Genomic DNA, 23925 nt, shown 5'->3' with positions numbered 1-23925 from the left:
ATGGGGTCAAAATATCACCAGTACTTCATATAACTTTTTTTCCTAAAAGTCTTCGTAACCAAGTTACGGGCCCTCGAAGTTACAAAATGAAAAATGTTTTTCTTTGATAACTTTTCAAGTGAATATTCAAAATCATCCAAATTTTGGTAATTGACTAAACAAATGAATTCCGTCGATGAGCTTTCATGCAGGAGTCAGTTGTTTTGCTACAAAGTCAGGAACGGACTACCCCCGATGGTCCACACCCCAAAACTTTGAAATGACAGATATTTTTCAATATTTTTCAACAAAATAAGGTTACTTGGACAATTTTATGAATAAAAGTACTCGTGTGGAAAGTCGATCGGAGCAACGAGTCTTGATAAAAATGTAGTTCTACTCGACGACATCAAACCCGCTCGTCCACCATTATTTGAAATGAATAATTATCAAAGCAGAAATAATAATGATAACGTTAATTCAACAACATTTATAACAGGAATAATACAAAGTATGCTAAAATGAAGTCGTAAACAAAAAGTACAGTACCTATATGGAAGTTTAAGTCACAATTGTGATATCAGATATTTTTTCAAAAGAAATATCAAGTTCTGTAGATTCGTGGTGTTTTTAAACTAACAAGCTACTCTACTATGAAATATCGAATTCATTCCATATTTTGTATGTACATAATACGTGTGGAATAATCACGTTTCGTGTTGATCAGTTATCTGAATCTCATGAAACTCAACATTCGAATGTTTCAAATTCTTCTTCACAGCTAAACTGTTGAGGAGTTTCACTGATAATTATAATTTTATGGGAGAAATTCTTTAACACGAATCTAAATTTAGCTGAAAAAACGCACATCGGAAAAAATATTTACTATACTAATAAAAAGCAAACGAATGAACTACAAAAACGGCTGCACATGATCAGGTGAAAAATATCCAGGGAATAATTATGTTCCATTTCTTTCACAGATGTTGACAAAAAAACCTTTTAGAAAGTTTTGATAAAAAATGAGAAACTGGAATACGATTTTGTTTTGTTGAGTGGTGCGTTGTCATATGACTATCATTGTATTGTCAATATTCTATAGGATATTTTGAATTTTTTTGATATGGCCAAACAGTTTACATTCAATAAATATGCAGATATGCATGTATTTTATGGACGAGCATTTTGTAATGCTGCAGAAGCTCGTCGTCTGTATTCCGAGCATTTTCCCAATCGAACGGTACCGTCAAGAGAAACATTCGAGCGTGTCGATCGCAGCTTGAGGGAGACAGGTATGTAATAATTGAAAATTAATTTGAGCACGTTGTTTTATTTCGATATTATTGTAGGTACAGTTTTGCCAAAACGAGGTGGTGAGGGCGCTCCTAGGACTGTACGTACCGTTGTATTGGAGGAAAATATTTTGGAAGCCGTCGCTGATGATCCTTCAATGAGCATCAGAAATATATCAGAACAGTTCCATACATCCAAGTCCACTATTCATAGAATAATTAGGGAACAACTGCTCCACCCATTTCACATCCAGAAGGTACATGCCATGACACCTCAAGATTGTCCAGCACGACTGGAATATGCCAATTGGTTCATGGATAGGCAAAGAGAGGATATGACTTTTATTAATCGAGTTTTATTCACTGATGAAGCAGGTTTCAGTAGAGATGGAGTTATCAACTCTCATAATCTCCATATATGGGCCGAAGAAAATCCCCATGTGATATTGCAAACCAAACACCAACGGAAATTCAACGTGAATGTTTGGGTTGGTATCATAGGAAACCATCTTATAGGACCATTCGTTCTACAGGACCGATTGAGTGGAGAACGTTATTTGGAGTTCATTCAGAACGATTTGAATGGACTTTTGGAACATGTTCCATTGCAAACCCGAAGAGATATGTGGTTTATGCATGATGGCGCTCCTCCTCATTTTAGTTTGATTGTGCGTGACCATCTGAACCATATTTTCCACAATAGATGGATTGGTAGAGGTGGGCCATATTCATGGCCATCGCGGTCTCCGGATTTAAATCCATTGGATTTCTTTCTGTGAGGGCATCTAAAAAGCCTTGTTTACGCTACACCTATTCACACAAGAGATGCATTGTTGAATAGAATAACATTACATTGTGAAGCCATACGAAACGACCCTGGAATGCTATTTCAAGTACAGAGAGGGTGTCTTCGCAGACTAAGAAAATGTATAGAGAGAGAAGGTGGTCATATCGAGCAGTTTCTGTAGCGGATTTTTCATTTCTGTTTGCTCTTGAGGCTCTTGAGTTTCGTTAGTTAAACGTGTTTGCATTATAAAAATTCGTTATGAACATTTTACCTATCATTTCCATTTTCCTTAAAAACTAATATTTTCGAATAATGGTAGACATCTCAGGATAAATGTTGTTGAATTAACGTTATCATTATTATTTCTGCTTTGATAATTATTCATTTCAAATAATGGTGGACGAGCGGGTTTTATGTCGTCGAGTGAAACTACATTTTTATCAAGACTCGTTGCTCCGATCGACTTTCCACACGAGTACTTTTATTCATAAAATTGTCCAAGTAACCTTAATTTGTTGAAAAATATTGAAAAATATCTGTCATTTCAAAGTTTTGGGGTGTGGACCATCGGGGGTAGTCCGTTCCTGACTTTGTAGCAAAACAACTGACTCCTGCATGAAAGCTCATCGAAGGAATTCATTTGTTTAGTCAATTACCAGAATTTGGATGATTTTGAATATTCACTTGAAAAGTTATCAATGAAAAACATTTTTCATTTTGTAACTTCGAGGGCCCGTTACTTGGTAACGAAGGATTTTAGGAAAAAAAGTTATATGAAGTACTGGTGATATTTTGGCCCCATCTATACATTCCCGAGAGGAAAAGAGGAAGTCCAGGGACACCCTGTGTATATATATATATATATATATATTTTTATATATATATATATATATATATATATATATATATATATATATACACGGTACTGACGATGCCCAATAGGCTGAAACAACTGTATACCGGTGGCTCCCAGATTGAAATCAATATGGGAATGATCAAGGAGTACTTATCTACTTATTTTTTGATTTTCATGGAATTATTTTCCAGCAGCTTGATTGCTGGACTGCTTGACTGATGAAAATCATACATAGATAAGTACTCTTGGATCACTCCCATATTGATTTCAATTTAAGAGCCACCGGTAGACAGTTGTTTCAGCCTATTGGGCATCCCACATAGCAATAGATATTCCAGGTATATTTCATGAATATACATTTAAGGATATTGTATTATGCTATGAATATGCCAAGGATATATATATCTTCTGGAGAATATCCCCTGGAAGTGCTCCTGGCGAACCATTGATATATTTTAAGAATATTCTTTGGGAATATTCTTGGAATATCTTATAATATTCTTAGAATATGTAAGGTATATTCTATTAAGAATATTCCAGGAATAGAACCTGAGGAATATTCATAAAATATTCAGGATATTCTTTGTTTATTGTAGGAATATACAATAGGGAAACACCATAGAATATTCTTTAAATATATTTTATGAATATTCTAGGAATATTTGGAATATTCCAAGAATGTGACGAGTAAACGCTATTAGGCATGTATATATTGCATTTTGATGCAAGATTCACACAAGTAATAAAACACATAATATTCATAAACAAATATATATCAAAAACAATATACACTGAAATATTTGACGTTTCAACCAATATTAAAAATAAAAAATCTAATTCAAAATATTTATTCACTGAATGAAATATTCCTGAATACTGTCTTATTACAAATATTAGAAATGTATTCAAATTAGGATGTTCCTACTCTCAAACAAATGTATACTAAAAAATATACTAAAATAACAACTCCGTGAATTCATCAGCACTAATTAAAAAATAATAAATATATCATTTCATTGAAAAAGAAAACATGTATTACATCAAGAAATAGGTTAGATTAGGTTAGGTTTCTCACTTCAAAAAATAAACCCACAAATAAAGTATTTAAAATGAGTGGTATGATGGGTTCTTCAATGAATTTCACTTACTTAAAGTTATCCAAACTTTGCTCATCAGAATAGTTTTCCTTATATTTGTCCAACAATGCATCAGCCAGTGTTTCAATAGTAATACCTGGAACAAAATGTACATTAACGTTCATTATCACTATTTGAAAGTGGCACAATAAAACTGGAATGAAAATCAAATAGATATTTTTTGCATAGGTTACTCATGAACATTTACAACATTTTATGACTTGGAGACCAACTTGCGTTGTCTTGTTGAAAAGTAGGTACTCATTACGTTTTCAGTTCCTTGGCGCACCTGCCTGTACCAGGTACCACTCTGTTTCCTTTTGGGCAAATTGATACTATCTTGAGAACGAGTGATAAAAATTATGAAAACAAATGATACAAAAGAATGTGTCATTCACTTACTTTTCTCTAATTGAAGATACACAACTGAAATCACTCTAGTTCAAACATGTACTTAGTCAAACCAACAAATCCCACACCCCAACTCTCCTCGAACCTAAAATGAGGTATAGTAGGTTAATCACCATGACTTTACCATCGATACTATTGCATTTTACTTACTTTTCTTAAAGACTGAATATATGCAACTCTCCTGTTTGAAGATCCAAAATCAAACTATTCGCTGTACTGCAAATTGGACAACCCCAAATTATAAATGGTACACTGAACGTGAGAGAATTATACTTTGATAATAACACCAATACACCATGCATTACACACACGAACCTGCCACGTCAACCGCCATGTTGAATCAAATGTCGAATTTAACGCAAAGGTACCAAGCATTAAGGGACAGCCGCTTTCACAGAGTTTATTCTACTGTCGTGCGCTACACTTTAATTGACCAATGAGAAACATTTACTTCAATTCTTCACTTCCCCATTTCTCTGTTTCCAGGATGTTTCGCTTGGTAATTAAATAATTTCAAATACAAAAAGACAAATAGGATGAGAATTAACCAATTCATTGATGCAATTGGTTCATTTATTGGCCCATTCAAATTTTTTTGTCGTTTCCAACAGTTGCTGTTGGAGCAATTCATCCAGAATCTTCGCGTTGAGTTCAAAAACTGGTTAACACTATCAGGGTTATATACATTAGGTTATGCATTCGATTAAGATCTTCAAATATTTTTGTTTTTAATAATATTGAATCATTTGAATACGTTATTATAAGATAATTCAAAATTCCATTTTATAGAATATTCCAAAATATACCGTGGGGATATATTCTGAGAATATACCATATGGTATATTCGATCGACAATATTCTTAGAATATTCAAGGGAGAATAATCCATTTATATATAGACATTCTATGCACATTCTTTCGCAAATAATCCTGCCATATTCATTCAAGCATATTCTATGAATATTCTAAAGGCATATTTATATTCCAAGAATATTCTATGAATATTTGGAATATATACGTTCGTTTTATGATATACAGGGAATATTCCATGAATATCTGGTGCTGTGTGGGATCGTCAGTACCGGGCAGGCGGTCCTCGATTGAAGACAAAATGAGAAAAACCAAGAAAGTACTTGATAAAGATAGCTGCGTAAACGCAAGCGAAACATAAGTGAACCACCTATTAATGTGACACCCAAAAGTCAACTTGCCAAGTTTTTTATGTCAGTGTTGGTGGTTTGACCAATCATCCGATTGGAGTAAATACTACTCATTTTATAACAAAAAGTATTCCACATCATTCAATGTCAAAAATGTCATTCTCATGTTCAATATTTCTCTGAAAATTGAAAATCATAAAGTAATAATCCTCACATAGCACAGGTATATTACTGTTTTTTCCGTTATTATGTTTTATATCTATACTTATTATGTCCTTTTTTATATTACAGCCCTCGATAAAGCTACTAAACATCAGCGACAGCGCTTTATATCTTCTATTAATTATCTGCGAGCGCTTTCGACAGTTGGTAGTACTGTCATCTTCTAGGCACTCCTCAAACTGAAATTGTCATACTGTCGTCTGCCTCTTTATACGGTCAGAGCGTCTAAACTCAGGTATTTCAGGTACTTTAGGTGAATTTGCCTGTATTTGTACTGCATCAGGTACTCTTCTTTGTGTTAGATCTTCTCTAGGAATGTGTATGGTTTTGTTTAATATATTGAATGTGAGGTCTTGTTGTGTTTTGATTTGTACTTGTTCCTCGATAAGTGATTTATGACTGTTAAACATAACACATACATAACATAAAACTCATAAAACAAGTCAACAAGGGAAACCGCACGGACATTTGGGAAAAGTTGAACATCCATAAATGTAACAGTCATAAATCACTTATCGAGGAACAAGTACGAATCAAAACACAACAAGACCTCACATTCAATATATTAAACAAGAGCATACACATTCCTAGAGAAGATCTAACACAAAAAAGAGTACCTGATGCAGTACAAATACAGGCAAATTTAACTAATGTACCTGGAATACCTGGTACATAATTAATAGAACATATAAAGCTTCAAATCCTTTTTGTAAAATTTGATATTGAAATATATATATATATATATATATATATATATATATATATATATATATATATATATATATATATATATATATATATATATATATATATATATATATATATATATATATATATATATATATATCCATGGCTAAATAAACTACTACAAGTAAAAATATAACAATTGAATAAATAAAAACAAAATAAAAATAAAGGAATGAAAAAAGAAAATAAAAATAAAAAATTTCCAAGTCACGTTAGTTCACGATGTTTCGATTGTTAGTATCTACAATCGTCTTCGGGTGATGACGATTGTAGATACTAACAATCGAAACGTCGTGAACTAACGTGACTTGGAATCTCTATACTTTTTTATTTCTATTTTCTTTTTTCATTCCTTTATTTTTATTCTGTTTTTATTTATTCAATTGTTATATTTTTACTTGTAGTTTATTAAACTATTATTTCATTTCAGCTTTATTTTGCTTAATATAATTGTTATTTTCAGCTATTCATTTTTAATTATTTCTTTTCAGTTGTTTTAGGGATTTCAAATCATTTTATATAGTAGACAATGTAAGTCCGAACTAGTGAAATTCATCATGAAACATTGTCAGTCACCTTCAAACATCCTTAAATGTATATTTATGAAATATTCCTGGAGTATCTATTGCTCTGTGTGAAAAGTGGGTGAAGATTCAAAATCCGCTGCTTTATCAGGTGGTCTCGAATTTGACAGTACCTACTGGGGCATAGACAGTGTGGCCAGTAATCATATATGTTTTGATTCAACACAATTTGTATACATAGATACTTCAGTCTCTAAACATGTGGAAATGGGAGATGATTCTCTTGTCAAGGTTGAAGGGATTGGAAAAATAGTACTTGAAGCCTAGAATGAAAAAGAATGGATTGAAACTGAGCTTAACAAGGTACTGTACATCCCAGAATTTAAAATAAACTTATTATGTAGGAAAAGCCTCAGACAGAGTTACATTCTTCAATCAGATATGAATAAGAGTAAAATACTTGACCAAAGAGGTTAAACTCTGGCAGTAGCCACTAGGCAGAGTAAATTCTTCGAAATGATGTTCAGATTCAAACCTACATTAACCAAATGGAACACAGTCTAAATACAATACTTAATCAAAATTATTTCGAATCTGAAGGGAAAATTTATAAACAAACAGATGGACTAGCGATGGGATCCCCACTATCTAGCAATATATCCGAAATATACCTGCAAACCATAGATGAGAAAATCCTAACAATAATAAAAACACATGATGAAAAAGGAGATACGTTGACGATGGACTGTACATATCACAAAATAATGGAATAAGAATAGAACAAATAAAAAAGAAATTAACGAAATAAATCAAAAACTATGTTTCAGCATTGAGGCATGAATGCATGAATGAAACTGAGCTTAACAAGGTACTGTACATCCCAGAATTTAAAATAAACTTATTATATAGGAAATGCCTTAGACAGAGATTACATTCTTCAATCAGATTTGAATAAGAGTAAAATACTTGACCAAAGAGGTTTAACTCTGGCAGTAGCCACTAGGCAGAGTAAATTCTTCAGAATGATGTTCAGATTCAAACCTACAGATAATATTGTAATGTTCCTGAAAGTTTAGTTGATTGGCATTATAAGTTTGCAAGTTTTCAATCTTGTGAAAAAGGTCTTAAAAACCAATAATATACAATTTATTGGGAAAGAAAATTTTTGTATCGGTTGTATTGTTGGTAAACAACATAGATTGAAGTTCAATAAAAGTGAATCTATAGCTTCAGAAATAGGGATGCTTATCCATGCCGACTTTCGTGGGCCTTTTGAGACAGAATCTATAGAAGGAGCAAGGTATTTTTTCCTGTTAAAAGATGATTTCTCAAACTATAGAATAATACATTTCTTGAAAAACAAGTCAGAAACAAAGCGAAAGAAGATAATCAGTTGGCTATAAAAATTGCTATTAATCCTGAAAATAACAGGAGATTGAAACATATTGATATTAAATATTACTTTATTAAAGAGAAAATTGAAACAGGGTTGATTGAAGTAATGCATGTAAAAACTGAAGAACAATTAACTGATGTGTTTACTAAACCTTTATCGAAGAATAAATTTTCAAAGTTTGTAAAATTATTAGGTTTAGTAAATGACCATATGTGAATGATTCATTCTTTGTATATATTCAAATTGTTCCATTGAGGAGGGGTGTTGGTAACAATGAAGCAATGTAATGTTGGTAGTGTGACTTTCCTAGTCTGTCGAATGTCATCTATGTGATATATAAGGTATAAGGTTAATCAAGTTGTAAAAGTTTGTGTAGAACGTTGTGCTAAAGATCAGCGTAATATAATTTTGAAAATACTGATCCAAGTTTTATTCCAGTCATCATTCGCTTAAACCTTAAACACTTAACACGAGATTTCGTTCATTCTTAACCTAAACTTCTTCCTTATTATGTCATCTACAATACCCCTCGAGAAACTGTTAGTGGCTGTAATTTCCTGTATTGTACACACACACACACACAAACCAACCAAGTGTAATTACGTCATTATGTCACACACACACACACACAAAATCTCATATGAAAAAAATTCTGTATGATCCATGCACCGGACACTTCAAGGTCACATCGCCTTGATGCTACTAAACAACAAAAAAGCAATCAATACGTCATAGTGGTGGGGGAGTAACACAGTCCTCGGCCGCCTGCGTGTCACCATCGACAGCGAGACTAGAGCGATGCGTTACGTCACAGCCTCAACCGCATCGAGAGGTGAGGGCACACCGATGAATACGCATTACTCAGCCACACGCCGTGGAGTGAACATCTCGCTCTCTTATCGGTGAACGGTTGCTGCTGTGACGTCACACCACTACTAACTTGGTGGGCTCACACCGATGGAACATTCATTACTTGAAGGATCTTCGAAGTATGCAGACGTATGTTTGTACATAGACAAGCACATGATGAAACCCTGTACCGTGCATTCACACACACACACACACACACACACACACACCTGTGCATGAAACATCAGTTCTTTCCCAAACCTAAAGATATTTTCCTAACTTCTACAAGGAAATGACGTTACAATATTTTTAAAATTCTACGGAAATACAGAAATAAGGTACGTAAGTACGGAAAATGGGTCAATTTCGGTCCCGACAAAACAACCGCTATAAATATTAACAATTCGCAATTACATTCAATATTCCACGTTGGTGTCAAGGCTAAGGACAAAGCCTACCACTGTGTTGTCCTGGGTTAGATTCTCATACCGATAAACTTTTTTTAATTAGAACTACGTTACTGGTACGTGACAAGGGGGCCTGAAATTTGAGGTGGAGTCCCAAGGGGGCTCGAGTTGTGGTGCGGAGTGTCATGGGCCCACGCTCTTCAAATCTCTCCGATACTCATTTCATCTTTCTCTGCATCGATTACGTCACACGTTTCTCTCTTTCACTCTGGGATGTCATGAAAATTTCAAAAAGTTTAGCTCCATAAGAAAATACATGGGATTTTGGGCTCGTGATCTCTTTGTGCATCTACTGGGTTTGAATCTCCCGCTGTACGCGCGGTAGCTTCTGATCGGTCAACTGTATGACGACAAATATGGTCCTAATTCACACAGAATGGACGTCTGGCAGAGACGAGGCACGGCGGACCTTTGTCCCTTCCATGCGAACTAAGTCTGAGGTCCAAAAAACACCAGAATGGACCTACCCAAATTTGCACGTGTTTTTTCATAAGGAATGGGTCAGAACTCTTGCAGCTATATTACTGAGGGGAACGAATGTTGAAACGCTAGATTCTCGTTACCACATTTCTTTCTCAATCGACACCTTGTATAAATTTTCCTGTTATGTATACCTACATCTGATCTTGGTGAAATCCTCCTGATGATGCTAACTTGGTTAACGAAGATGTCCAATGTCCTCCTGGCGTGTTGGATCGCGCGTTAAAACGTCAAGTTCTCCTACTTATCGTCGCCGTTATTTCATCTTTTCAGTCATGCCGTTGCATTAGTACACATTTTATGATATATGGTTAGACGGTGTTGGCAACACTGGAGAGAGGGTGTTAAAACGGGGATTGTAACTTGTAACATGGTGGCGGGATGTAAAACAAGACAGAAAAATAAACTGTATTTATAAAAGTAATGTTTAATCTTGGTCTTCATTATTCTAATAACGAATAAAACATGATGGCAGTGGTGAAACCGATGTAAATAGAGTGAAAAAAGAAATCTGTTGGCGTGCAATGGGGAAGGACGAGACGGGAAAAAACCTATCTAGACTCCCAAGTACGGTGATTTTCGGGGCTGTGCGAGATGCAGTGTGGTGAGGCAAACACTAGTGGCGGGGTATCGTCGGGAAGCAACAATAACTGTTTACGTTTGAATGTACAACCTCCAGAGAAACTCAATTTTGCGGTTCCGGCTGGGTGGCCACAGTGGAAAAAACGTTTGGAAAGATATTTGGTGATCTCGGGTCTCAAGCAAAAGAGGGACACGAGAAAATAGACATTTTGATGTACGTTATGGGCGAAGAAAGTTAACAAATTAGTTTGCAGTGGGCACAGAAACCAACAACATATGCAGGGGCACTGAAAGATGTTCCCGAAGAGAAACATATTCGAAAGATACACGTATACATCAGGCAGGTGAGTCAGTGTACAGTTTCAGAACAGCTTTGCATGTGCTGTCGGAGTTTTGCGAGTATGGAAACTTGCGAAATGAGCTCATCAGACATCGTATAGTCGTAGGCATGCAGGATAAAAAAACGAGTCAGGACCTCCCCCCAAGGGTATACCCCCCCAGATCCACAACACTGACTGTGACCTTGATTTTGTTTTTTATTCTCCGCCTATGAGTTGACCTTGAGTTGCGTGTAACAAAATGAGGTGGAACCCCTTTTTTACTCTCCGCCCATGACTTTGGCATTGAGTTGTGTGTGATGTCATGACCGTGAACCCCTTTTTACTCTACGGCTATGATTTCGCCTTGCATGGTTATACGTCACATCACCTTGGAAATTTCCTGAGCGATTTCGAGCTACGAACACGTCATATGACCTTGGGAAAAAGTCTGATCGATATTGACCTCAGAACACGTCATATGACATTAAATACAAAGTGTGATTGGACAACCGGCTTTGCCCTAGATACATGAGTTCAAATATAAAAACAGAAACCTTCCCCTTCCCTCCTGATAATTTTTCTGTAAGTATGGAGTTTCATACTTTCACATTCAGTTCATATAATCTCAAGTGTTCGAATAGGTGATTAGTATTTGTTGAGTTTCAAGGTGATAAACGAGAAGTAACTAGCAATCCAAGCAGTGAGTGTTGACATCGTCATAGAGGTGAACATATTTTTATATTTTTAAACTGTAATTTTCACTTTTTTTTTTAAATGGATAATTTGAAATTTGACATTGGAAAGATTAATTTTGCAATTAATCAACAAAATGAAGTTGTAGAGCAGAGACCCATAACATCATTAATTGCCGATAAGGGTTATAAAAATAAAAAAATGACTATGCTTTCTACACGATATGGTAAATCCATCCAAGTAGTTTTATTGGATGAGGAGTGTAATACTTCTTTCAAATCGTGGCTTCCAAAACGTGTCACAGAGCAATTCACAGAGGACATTATTCGTGAAGTGAATATGTCTTTATTCTCTTCGTAAATAGTGAAAATATGGTTTATTCATATGAAATATGTACCAACTCTTTCGCTTCAATCATGGTCAAATTTCAAGTGAGTGTTTTTTTTCCATTTACAATATATCTCCCAAACTAATGAATGTGATTTGTATTTTTTCAGAGCTGTTCATTCTGCAAATATGTGGATGCAATATTCAGCACAAGAGTAGCCGAAAGCTGTGGATTTGGATTCTGTCATAAAAAAATGGCTTGGGAAATGGCTGATCTGAGTTTTGACGCTCTACATTCATCAAATTATGATTTAAGTGTATGTTATGATGCTGAGGAGGTGCGAAAACTTTTGGAGCTTAGTAAAAAGTATGAACTTGGTGTGGCATTGTGCCATAAATATTCGTATGGAAGCAGGAATTTGGATGACTTCTGTAAGCTAATAATTGAAGCAGACATGAAACATTTTCTTTACGATGTATGCACCTACCTGGTGATGTAAATAATTGAAATCTGTTGTATATGTTATGAATAAAATAATGTTCCATATTTGCCTATATCTAATTGTTTGGTGAATAAAAGACACAATTACATGTCAATCTTATTACAATCCAGTCTGAACAGAGCCGTTAAGAGCATTATATGATAAAACAGCATCGTGGAGGATGAGTGCACATACTTTGGTGTTTGCCGGAAACTTCACCTTGCGTGTTTCAAATTCTATTTTGATGTCGACAGTGGATGACTTCATAGCGTCGAGCTGATGGGAGCAGTCGATGATGAATAGTGGATTGTTGCGAAAGCTGCCAATATCCATCATCGACTCACTCATAATTTTATCGTAGTAGCTGCATTGGAAGTTTTCATATGCATAGTAGGCTGATGAGTCTAACTTCTTATCGAAATCCAGATTCCAACGCTCATATGGATATACTTCAGAGTTCAGAGATAGTCGAATATCATTAATATTCACATGTGAGAATTTAGTTACATCTTCTGATATATTTTCAGATTGATTAGTATTTTGAAAGCCGATAATGATATATCGTCGTCTTTCGAGACTGTTGGTTGTCTTCACAGCCCATATATCTGAGGATGTATCACGAAGTGTGGGTAATTCATAAAGGTCCCACATACGATAAGCCACCTTCACTTTAGCATTATTAGAATTTTTATTGATGCGATTCAATAGTTTCAATTTCTGGCGATCTTCCGGCACAATGTGTCTAATTCTTCACTCTATTTTATTGATTTTCAACTTCTCCAATGAATGAATTTTTGAATGGGCGTGCTATAATCAAAATGAGCTCCTGCTTCGCATTCAATATCCATTTATTGGAATCTTCAGCAAAACCCATGAGATATTTCAAGGGTAATTTGCCGCTGAATACATTGCTGACGGAATCCAATATATCTTGTTTATTCACAACAAGACCCCATCTTATCGGTAGTGGTGAATTTGCTTGTGTTTGTCCGAATGATATCATCGTTTTCATTGTAGTCATACCAGGTTTTCGAACAACGACCACTTGTTCACCCTCCATTTCATAGCGAATTTCATCAAAGAGATAGGCGAGGGCGTTATTGGATAGGTAGCACTGCTTCGTGGTATCAGATGGTGTGAACTTCCCCTCGATATAAATGTAACTGTCTTTTATATCCAGTGTGAGATCTTGAAAATTGATTGGAATTCCTATTTCATCTGAATTTTTGTAATATGGTGAACCATACGGCTTATATGTATGCTCATGATGGCTAATGAGGGAATAGTCGAACATGGACTCCTCGAATACCTCCAATTTATCACTTGTGGTGATGGTAGCCATGTTATTACTATTTTTTATATCGCACCTTCAAACCAATGGATTTGAGAAAGTTCACGCTACTAGCGCTTATTCTATATCTTGACCGTTTGTCTAACATATGTGGAATGAATCGACTTTTAGATTTCCCCTCCTTTAAATGCACATGACTATACGTTGATTTATCAACTGCCGCTGCTACAATAGATGACTATTAAAGCACAATCCCATTTTCTTACAATAATTGTAGAGTTTATAACTTCATCAAATATTATCACCTGCTCAGCGCTGGGAAGTAATAAATACTGAGTTACTATTTTATCAGCTCCAGCTTTATATTGATTTTTTCACAGATGATCATCACTCACCATTGTTTTTGGTCAATTGTTTGAATACTTATCGAGGGTTGTTTTTTCAAATCAGATTGCATCGATTTGATATCCTTTTCCATGAGCTCACAATTTCTCACAGTTTCTACTAACTTCAGTCCAAGCGCAATGAGATCTTTTCTAACAGATGAGGAATGTGTTTCTACTCTATCTAATCTCAAATTAATTTTATCAATGTCAGAATCTATTTCTCCTCTAATCTTTGAGATGTAAAAACCAACATAATCACGATTAACACAATCCGTACTCTCTTCAGGTTGTGCTATATTTTTCAAACGTTCATTTTCGATATCGAAGTTTCCATCGAAAGTCAATTTGAAACCGACTCCAAGTGGTCCTCGTAAAACAGTATTTGAAACAGCCTTACTTCTGCGACCAAACTTATCGATGCTTCCTCCACTCATTTTTGTGATACACTTATGACGGTCGTCGATGTTGTGAATCAACATATGAGAAATGATGATTGTTATAGGTTTATCAATTCCAATTTAACTATTATTTTTTCACCATTGAAATTGATCAGCTTACCATTATCATCCAATATGCGTAGAGTGATATTGTCGAGATACTGACGACCCCCAGGTTGGATTGGCATATATATAATATTTTGTATCTCCTTGGTGAGTTTGTAACCGGGCTCTACATCAATATCAAATTCAGAGATGCTATGGATTTCATCACCATTTGAATATGCTCCAGCTGTAACATTACAATCCACACGAATTATTCTTACCTTATTGACATTCACAGGCAATGTTGATTCGTGTGTTTCACCACAACCGAACACATTATTATCAAATCCCAGAAGTTCAGCAATGGTGTTTTCATGTTTGAGATTAATGAAATATTTGGAGCGCATTTCGCATTTCAGAGTGTTGTTGTTTGCATGTAGGAGAAATACTTTGTTGATATTTTCTTCATCCCCATTTTCTAGTTTCAGTTCTTTGGATTTGATGAATCTTTGAATCACCTTATTGATTTCATCAATTTCATATGCCCCAGGTGGAATGTTTATGATAGTGGAGGGTGAGTTTATTGTCTGCGAATAGCCGATAACATTATTTTTAGCATCTACATTAAACATGGAGTTGTAGGAGTAGAAACCATGTAATCCCAGACCATAATTACTGGTGGCATCCAATTCGATGGGAGGGTAGAAGTTGGCGCTCAACTCGCTAGAGTATCCCGACAATGAAAACGTACGTGACATGACTGATGAATTTTCTCTGATTCAAGTCTTTTTATTGCTGGCAGCAAAAATTGTGGAGTAATCGTCGCTTTTTCGGCGCTCTATCCATATCACTATGTGTTACTACATTCACATCATTCACTTTACAATAACAACAGAAAAATTTTCTTGTAGGTGGACCATCATTCACATCAGAAATACAGTTGCTGCCGCCCCTGGAATCATTGTAATGGTTTTGGCAGTACTGATACTTCATCACATCAATATCATTTTGTAGGTTTTGTGGTAACTTATCCCATACAGATGCAATTTCATGTGACGCACATCCAATCATCACCTCTTTCGGCATATCAGCGAGTTGTTCTTTACTAATTTTTCGTAAAGTGCGTGCTCTGGAATATGCGATCAATGAATGACTCATCCTCTTGATACTCTTTCTGTCCTGTGCTGGTGTTATTTCCATGATTTGTTCTGGAGAAACTTCAAACACAAATGACCACACCATACCGTGTTGAATTGTTGTTTACGCTCATAGTTATAAGTAATAGTATTGATAGAATTTGATCCCTTATAGAAATTGTAAATCAATTCTTTGGAAGGGGGTGAATCACCAAAACTATCAAAATATTTCACAGAAGTGCCGCTTTTTCTGTATGCTTCCCAATGTGTTCCTCGACCATGTCGACTATCCAAATTTACTATGGCAGATTCATATCGGTGTGGTCCTGATTTTGGTAAATCATCACGCATATATACCCCCCGAAAATATGAAATCATCATTTTCTTAGCGTGATAGTAAAGGTCGATGTTGGAGAGAGCTCTTTGAGGTAGCAAATCTGTGAGTTTTTTGGATTTTGAGGTTTCAGATATAGTCCTAATCCTTTACGGTAAGGTTTCAAGTAGATACCACTCCCTTGTTTACCTAAAGCAATTGCCTCCATGTGTTTATTATGTCGATTTGTCTCTCAGCTGCTCCTACTCGCTCTGGCTGCTTGAACTGCTTTCGTTATGCCAGCTGTAGCACCAGCTAAACTTCTTAGCGCTGATAAACCAGCAAAAATTGGAATGAGTAGTAGTATTCCACCAATTTTAGGAATTGGTATGATTCGAGGTGTGCGAATTCTCTTTTTGCCACCTGCATCTCGCGTATATTTGCGTACAGCTTTTAACGCAATTTCAGTTGCTCTTTTAGAATGTTGACAACAAATTCACTTCCTCCCGCTTTGTGTAAAACATCGCGCACTTCCTTAACGATACCAGATCCAAAAACTATTAACTTAGAATCTTTTAATTTTTTTGTAGCTTTTATTTTCTTGATAGAACGTTTTTTTTTGTATGCGCGACGGCTTGGATGGTGACTTGCAACCCATACCAAATCGGCGTTTTCCCTTCATTATATTTGTAATTAGCCAAGCGGCTCCTTTCTCTCCAATAGAAGCGTCTTTTGCCTTGAATCGATTCCAAGAACTTTCAGCAAGTTCCTGATCCGCTATGTGTCTAGCTACAAGATTGTTGGGATTATGTGAATATGCAATATCGTGTTTTTTGCATGCAACATCCAGTTGATTGACACCTGGATCACCTCTCACCAATCTCTTCTGCAATTTGGTGCCAGGACCGCAATAATGATAGCCAGGTAAGTGTAATTCGAATGGTAGATTATTGATGAGTGAATTTACCAATCCTCTACCAACTTTATTCGAATGCAATTTAGTAGATCTGCATCGGTTCATAACACCCATTCAAATAAAAAAATCGATATGGAACCCTGCTTATATAGTCTCCAACTGTCATACAATGCGCATACTACAGGAAAAGCAACAATTTTCCATAGATAATTTCAATGAAAAAGTGGGGTGTGGATCGGGAAGTGGTGTCAAACAGCGTCATGGATCTTTACTTCCACTATCCATTCGCGGACTGATTATTGGACCTTCTAATTGTGGCAAAACAAATGTTATGATTTCTCTGCTGACTCATCCTCTAGGATTACAATTTGCAAATGTTTATCTGTATTCAAAATCTCTTTATCAACCTAAATATGAGTATTTACGTGAAGTGCTAACTCTAATTAAAAGATTGGGATTTTACACCTTCGCCAATAACGCAGGTGAAATAGTAGAACCGTCACATGCCAAAGCGGATTCGATATTCATTTTTGATGATGTTATGTGTGAGAAACAGGATGTTATACGATCATATTTCAGTATGGGTCGTCATAAAAATGTGGATTGTTCCTATCTAGCCCAAACATATTCACGAGTCCCAAAACAATTGATTCTTGATAATGCAAATTTTATTGTGCTGCTCAAACAAGATGATATGAATCTCAATCATATTTTTTCCGACCATGTGTCACCAGATGTGACATTCAAGCAATTTCAAGATATGTGTGCGAGATGTTGGGAAGATAAATATGGATTTTTAGTAATTGATAAGGATCGAGAAGTGCTAGATGGACGTTATCGAAAAGGATTTGACGCTTTCATATATCCTTGACGTTCTTGAAATAATTGATTCATTCGAGTGCTAGATAGTGTAGACAACACTTCATTGTACACATTTTCGGAGTGAAAACAATATGGACGGAAAAAATGTTCACGAAATATGTTTAAATAGAAAATTAATTGAAGCAACGGATGCCGTTCGAAAGAAATTCAATTATATCAAGAATAGTCGCCTAGGTGATCAATCAACACTCGAGAGAATCTACGAGCCAATAATAATACAATTGAAAGCAATATCTGCCAATACTGGAGGATTATCTCAAATGAATGGAGTTATACAAAAAACAAATAGTGTTACACCATTCACCGCTAAAACTATAATTAAAAGTGAGTTGAAACCAAAATTTGAAGGGGCTTTTTCGAAGGATCATCAATCCTCTCAATTGTCAACTTCAAATTCAGAATCACCAAATGCACTTGATAATGGTGATGAAGTACAAATGCATATACAAAAGTTACTATCAGGAAATCCCTCATACGATACAGTCTTTGGAGTACACATGAACACTGATACGGAAAATTTACAAATGGGTGTAGCTGATGTGGAATTTATCGATGAGAAAATTGTGTTCAAGAAAAATGGTAAAACTATTGCCACGTATCAGGGCACACCAAAATTATATAAATTGATATTCATGAAAGTACCATCGGGAAATATTCCCTCTTCCGATATGAACACTTATGGAGATATACTCAAATTAACAAAGGCGGCATATAAATATAATGAAAGAAAACAGGGTCTACTATCGAATAATTGGAAGAAATATCGTGAAATAATTATTATCCAATGGAAACCCCCTGCCAAACTCTAGTAGAGAGGGTGCTGGCATGATCAAATTGCCCACCGAAAAAAATATATCAGAAATAAGCATATAAATTATGTATATTGAAATAAACTCGAAGAATTGATTGATCGCTTTCGATTACTTTGGAGTTCACGAGTGGCTGGTCATGCCGGCCACGATAATGAAATATTGGCCATAATTGAGGAATTACGTGAAGAAGGATTAGTCTATTGATCACAAAGTCATAAACACAGAATCAGTTTGTGAAACTGACTCATCACTAATTGATTTGAGGAATGTGGAAATGTGAATTAGCGTTATAACTGAATTGATTGATACTTTTACTGAGCGAGTTGATGAATTTGAAACAGTCATTCATTAAACCTGCACTTGAACAGTAGAGAAGTGAATCCTCAACATTATAATCTTGAGTAATATGAGTGATGCAAAATGGGAGATTGTGAAAGAAATACATAAGCCGGCGCGTCGAAATTTTCCCCGTCGAAAGACAATAATAAAGGGAATTTCGGACTTGTAGCAGATGGATTTGATGGAAATGCAATCATATGCTAAAGAAAATAACGGTAATAGATACATACTCATAGTAATCAATTGTTATTCAAAATATGTATGGTCAAAACCATTGAAAAATAAATCTGCTGATTCAGTTACTGCAGCTATGGCGAAAACTGTTGAAAGATGCAAAGCATGTGCCCAGAAACTAATCTGATCACGGTAGTGAGTTCTATAATTCAAAATTTTCATCGTTAATGAGGAAACACCATATCAATCATTACTCAACATTCAGGACAAAAAAAGCTTCAATTGCCGAACGAGTTATGAGAACTTTGAAAAGTTGGCTTTATAAACAATTTTCACTTCAAGGTCATTGAAAGTGGTTGAGAGTTCTTCCTAAAATCACCAATCAATATAACAACAAAGTTCATCGCACCATTGGCATGAAGCCTGCAGAGGTAAAATCATCTACAAAATTGTTCGTTTATACAAAATCTGAGAAGCCATATGGTAAACTGTGACTGTGACGTTTCCAATATCATGTAAATGATCCAGATGGAATAAAAGAATTATTATTAAACGAGAAAAAAGTCAATTCAAAATTGGAGATATGGTGCGAATTAGTAAATTCAAAAACGAATTCGCCAAAGGTTATACTGCAAACTTCACCACTGAACTTTTTAAAGTTGTGAAAATTAATAGTACAGAGCCTATAACTTATGAGCTAGAAGATGTGAATGGACATCCAATCAAAGGTTGCTTTTATAAAATGGAGTTGAATAAAGCGAAAGATCCCAATACATATTTGGTTGAACAAGTTTTGAAAAAGAAAGGACGTCGCCTATTTGTGAAATGATTGGGATTTTCTGGAGATCATAACTCTTGGATTGATGAAAGTTCATTAATGTAATTGCAGTATTATTGTTCTTGATGAAAAATAAAGATATATAAATGAAATTGAATTTTTTTTAATTTTTAATGAATTTGGGTTCTATATAGTAAAAAAACTTGTAATATTCAAACTGATTTTATTCATCACATTTATATCTATTAATGCAATTATTTAATTATTAGCGTTCGTTGTGATAGGTGGCACCATAACCAATGGAATGTATGATCGAATAACGTTACCATAGATTTGTAGTCTCCTCATTTGATCTTCTCTCTCCAAACACCAACAATCCCGGAAGTGAAAATTCTCATCGGGATGGAAATCACCAACATTTTCACATAATATCCATCCACTTCTACACATACTACATACATTTTTCCAACAATCTACTTTGTAGTTATCACAACGCATACAACGTTGAATTAGTAACTCACGATTTGCTGCACAATTCACACACATATTTCTACAAATTCCCATATTGTTATACACGATTTTGGTAAAACATTTGTAGCACTGATGATGGATGCATACTTCAGGAGATGAATCATTTGTCGTCTTCAGAATTGTGATTGGACTCGGAACTGGAACTGGATTCTCCAACACACATCTTCGACACAAACCAGTACATGGATTAATGTACGTCTCAGGCCAATAACCTTGACAATTATTGCAAAATATAGTTTTATTAATTTTGATTGGATCGCCATACGCTTTCGGTTTTGAATTCCATTCTTTCGGAAAAGGCATATTAGTATTCACTATTAGATGCTGCAATATTCAACTGACAAATTCAACTGCACTCTCATGAACCTATTTTTCCTATCATAAACACATAGAGAGAATAGAGGGAGAAGAGTGGTGGGGCTACCACCTCCACAATCGAACAAATCATGAAAATCGACTGCTAATTCTGAACTTCACTTCACTAGTACTATTAGTAACTTCAAGCTTTTCACTCAGAAATAAAGAAAAATTAATTCTTCAAAAATTAATGACGTTTTGACAAGGTTGACACTTGAAGACGAATATAATTGGTTTTCGGATGGAGAAGACGAACTTCCCAACATCATTATCGAAGGAGATGATAACATCGGAGGAGAAAACGATATATTCGATGTAGTAGATGACATCGTTGTACAAGAAGACGGTGGAGCCATACTTGTTGCTGATAATCTGCAGGATATCGATGGTGTAATCGATCCGGAACTTCAAGATGGAGGCATTGATGATGATCCAGCGACAGACAATGGCAACATTATAATAGGGAGCCGGTGGATGAACATTAGTGAGACAGTGGAAAATCATTTAGATCTGTACTGTGTGACGGACTCTCATGTGCGTATACGAACCATCAATGATAGCATCCACACATTATGTTGGTGTTGATTTAGATTTTATTCCCATCGAAATAGAAATTATGGAGGCGAATATGAACATATGGATTTACGTTACACTTTATCGATGATGAAAATAACACAATCGTGGTGTGAATCTTGTGACAGACCTCTGACAAATTTTAGCCGTTTAGATGCGTGCATTATTTGTAACAATGTCCCTCCACAATGAAATGTTGTAATAAATATCATTAAATTCATTATTGTTGTTGTTATTTTGATAATGAAACTTTTGATGGAGAAGAAAAGTCCTTCTCAAAAAATATGATTGACACAATATACATGAAAAACTAAAGTGTATTGTTAAGAGATCCAAGTTTTTATTAGTGAGTTGATTTCGAATATATCTCTCAATGATTCGTGGGGGAAGAGATAACATATAGTAAATCGCTATGATAATCCAATTCTCAAACATTTTTATTACCAGTTAACTAGTTTAGTGATCCAATAATTTTTCTGAAAAAAGGGGTTGATTGGGTAACAGGATGAATTTTTCTCTTGAAAAAATAATTGTATTCTAGCCGACGTTTCGAATTTAATTGAATTCTTTTTCAGAGCTCAAAAAGTCGTTTTTTCGTGTTGATGATATTAATATTTTAAAACCCATCAGAGATATTTCAAAAATAAAAAACATCGCAACAACAAATTTTCGAGACAACAGTAACATAAAACGAGATGAAACAAACAAATGGCTCCATCTTTATAATCATCATTCATGTTTCACATTGAATTTTGTATTGAACTTACCTAATTTTTTTCTATCATCTATAAGTGATAGATATGAGTAATCACTTTTCAATAAAATAATGTCTTAGGTTGAACACTGCCCCAAACCACGCAGTATTCCGTGTGCACCAACCAAATTATGTACACTCCGAGTTCACTAGCGTAACCTAACCATTCTGATCATCATCGATAATGACTATTTCAGGATCTGGAGAATCAGCTATCACAATGATTTCTGGGGGGTCGGCGAATTGATTTTGTTCAATTTCTTCATCCAAATACGGTTCCATAAGGTCAGGGCTGGGTGAATCCCGAAAGATTGGAAAACATTCATTCATTACAGTCGGCGTCGGAATCATTTGGGTCGTCAAATTGACCGAATTCGTCAGCGTCGAATTCGAAACCACGGTCCTCATCCAAATCAATTGTGGTATCTGAATACCCATCAAAGTTGTCCACACCCGTTGAATTGATAATTTCAACTTGAATGTCTCCATAAGCTGAATCCTCAGAAGGAAAGAAATATGGTTCACTCGTTGAATCGGCTTCTTGCACAACCGGTGTTACTTGATTCATGATGAGGGAACAAGTGGTCTATTACTTGCAGTGTAAAGCTGAAAACCTCCAATCTTTCGACATTGACAATGAATGACATCGCAAATCCTTGGGATATTTTGTGTCATATGACCTCGATATATGAACACAACTTTGCGTGTCTCATGACCTTGTATTATGATCACGTCATATAATCTCAGACATGACGTTTTGATCCTCCAATCATTCGAGTTTAACATTGAATGACATCACAAGTCGCTCAGATATTTATATCTCATATGACCTTGTGTTATAAAATGTCATATACCCTCTGACATGGAGTTTTGGCCCTGGTTTTACTTGATTCATGATGAGGGAACAAGTGGTCAGTTACTTGCAGTGTGAAGCTGAAAACCTCCAATTTTTCGACATTGACAATGAATGACATCACAAATCCTTGGGATTTTTGTGTCATATGACCTCGATATATGAACACAACTTTGCCTGTCTCATGACCTTGTATTATGATCACGTCATATAATCTCAGACTTGAAGTTTTGAAACCCCAATCATTCGAGTTTAACATTGTTATATCTCATACGACCTTGTGTTATGAAATGTCCTATACCCTCTGACATGGAGTTTTGGCCCTAACGATTGACTTTGTCTTCGACAGATAACTTTTGAATGTAATGAATGATAATCTCATTCTATTTCCTGAAAAATATCCATTGATTTGACTTCATCTGAGTCATCCATCTCAATATAGGATGTAGAATTTTTTGAACTGTGGCATTGATGACATTTAATAATCAATGCTTCAATCATTTTATTTTTTTCAGAGATTGATAATAACTTTCTAATTGTTACTTTCATTATTTTTTCAAACAATCAGATTTGCACTTTTAGTTATCACTAGAAAGTAACATACATAAATATTATTTGTTTTTTGAAATAAAAATGACT

General features: G+C 35.2%; 1 long non-coding RNA gene across 1 annotated transcript in view; it reads right to left on the bottom strand.

Annotated features, from left to right (window-relative positions):
• LOC111511730 (uncharacterized) overlaps window positions 1-9077 on the bottom strand; it is a 205399-nt gene extending 196322 nt beyond the window's left edge. The window contains exon 1 of the long non-coding RNA XR_012464387.1: window positions 9002-9077. This is a non-coding gene — a long non-coding RNA (uncharacterized lncRNA). The remainder of the gene's footprint in view (window positions 1-9001) is intronic.
• Window positions 9078-23925: the final 14848 nt, after the last annotated feature.

Source organism: Leptinotarsa decemlineata, unplaced genomic scaffold (assembly GCF_025532065.1).
Source record: "Leptinotarsa decemlineata unplaced genomic scaffold, Ldec_3_MD MMD2_P_RNA_scaffold_9, whole genome shotgun sequence".
Taxonomy (NCBI): Eukaryota; Metazoa; Arthropoda; class Insecta; order Coleoptera; family Chrysomelidae; genus Leptinotarsa; species Leptinotarsa decemlineata.
This window is presented reverse-complemented; position numbering and strand designations above follow the sequence as displayed.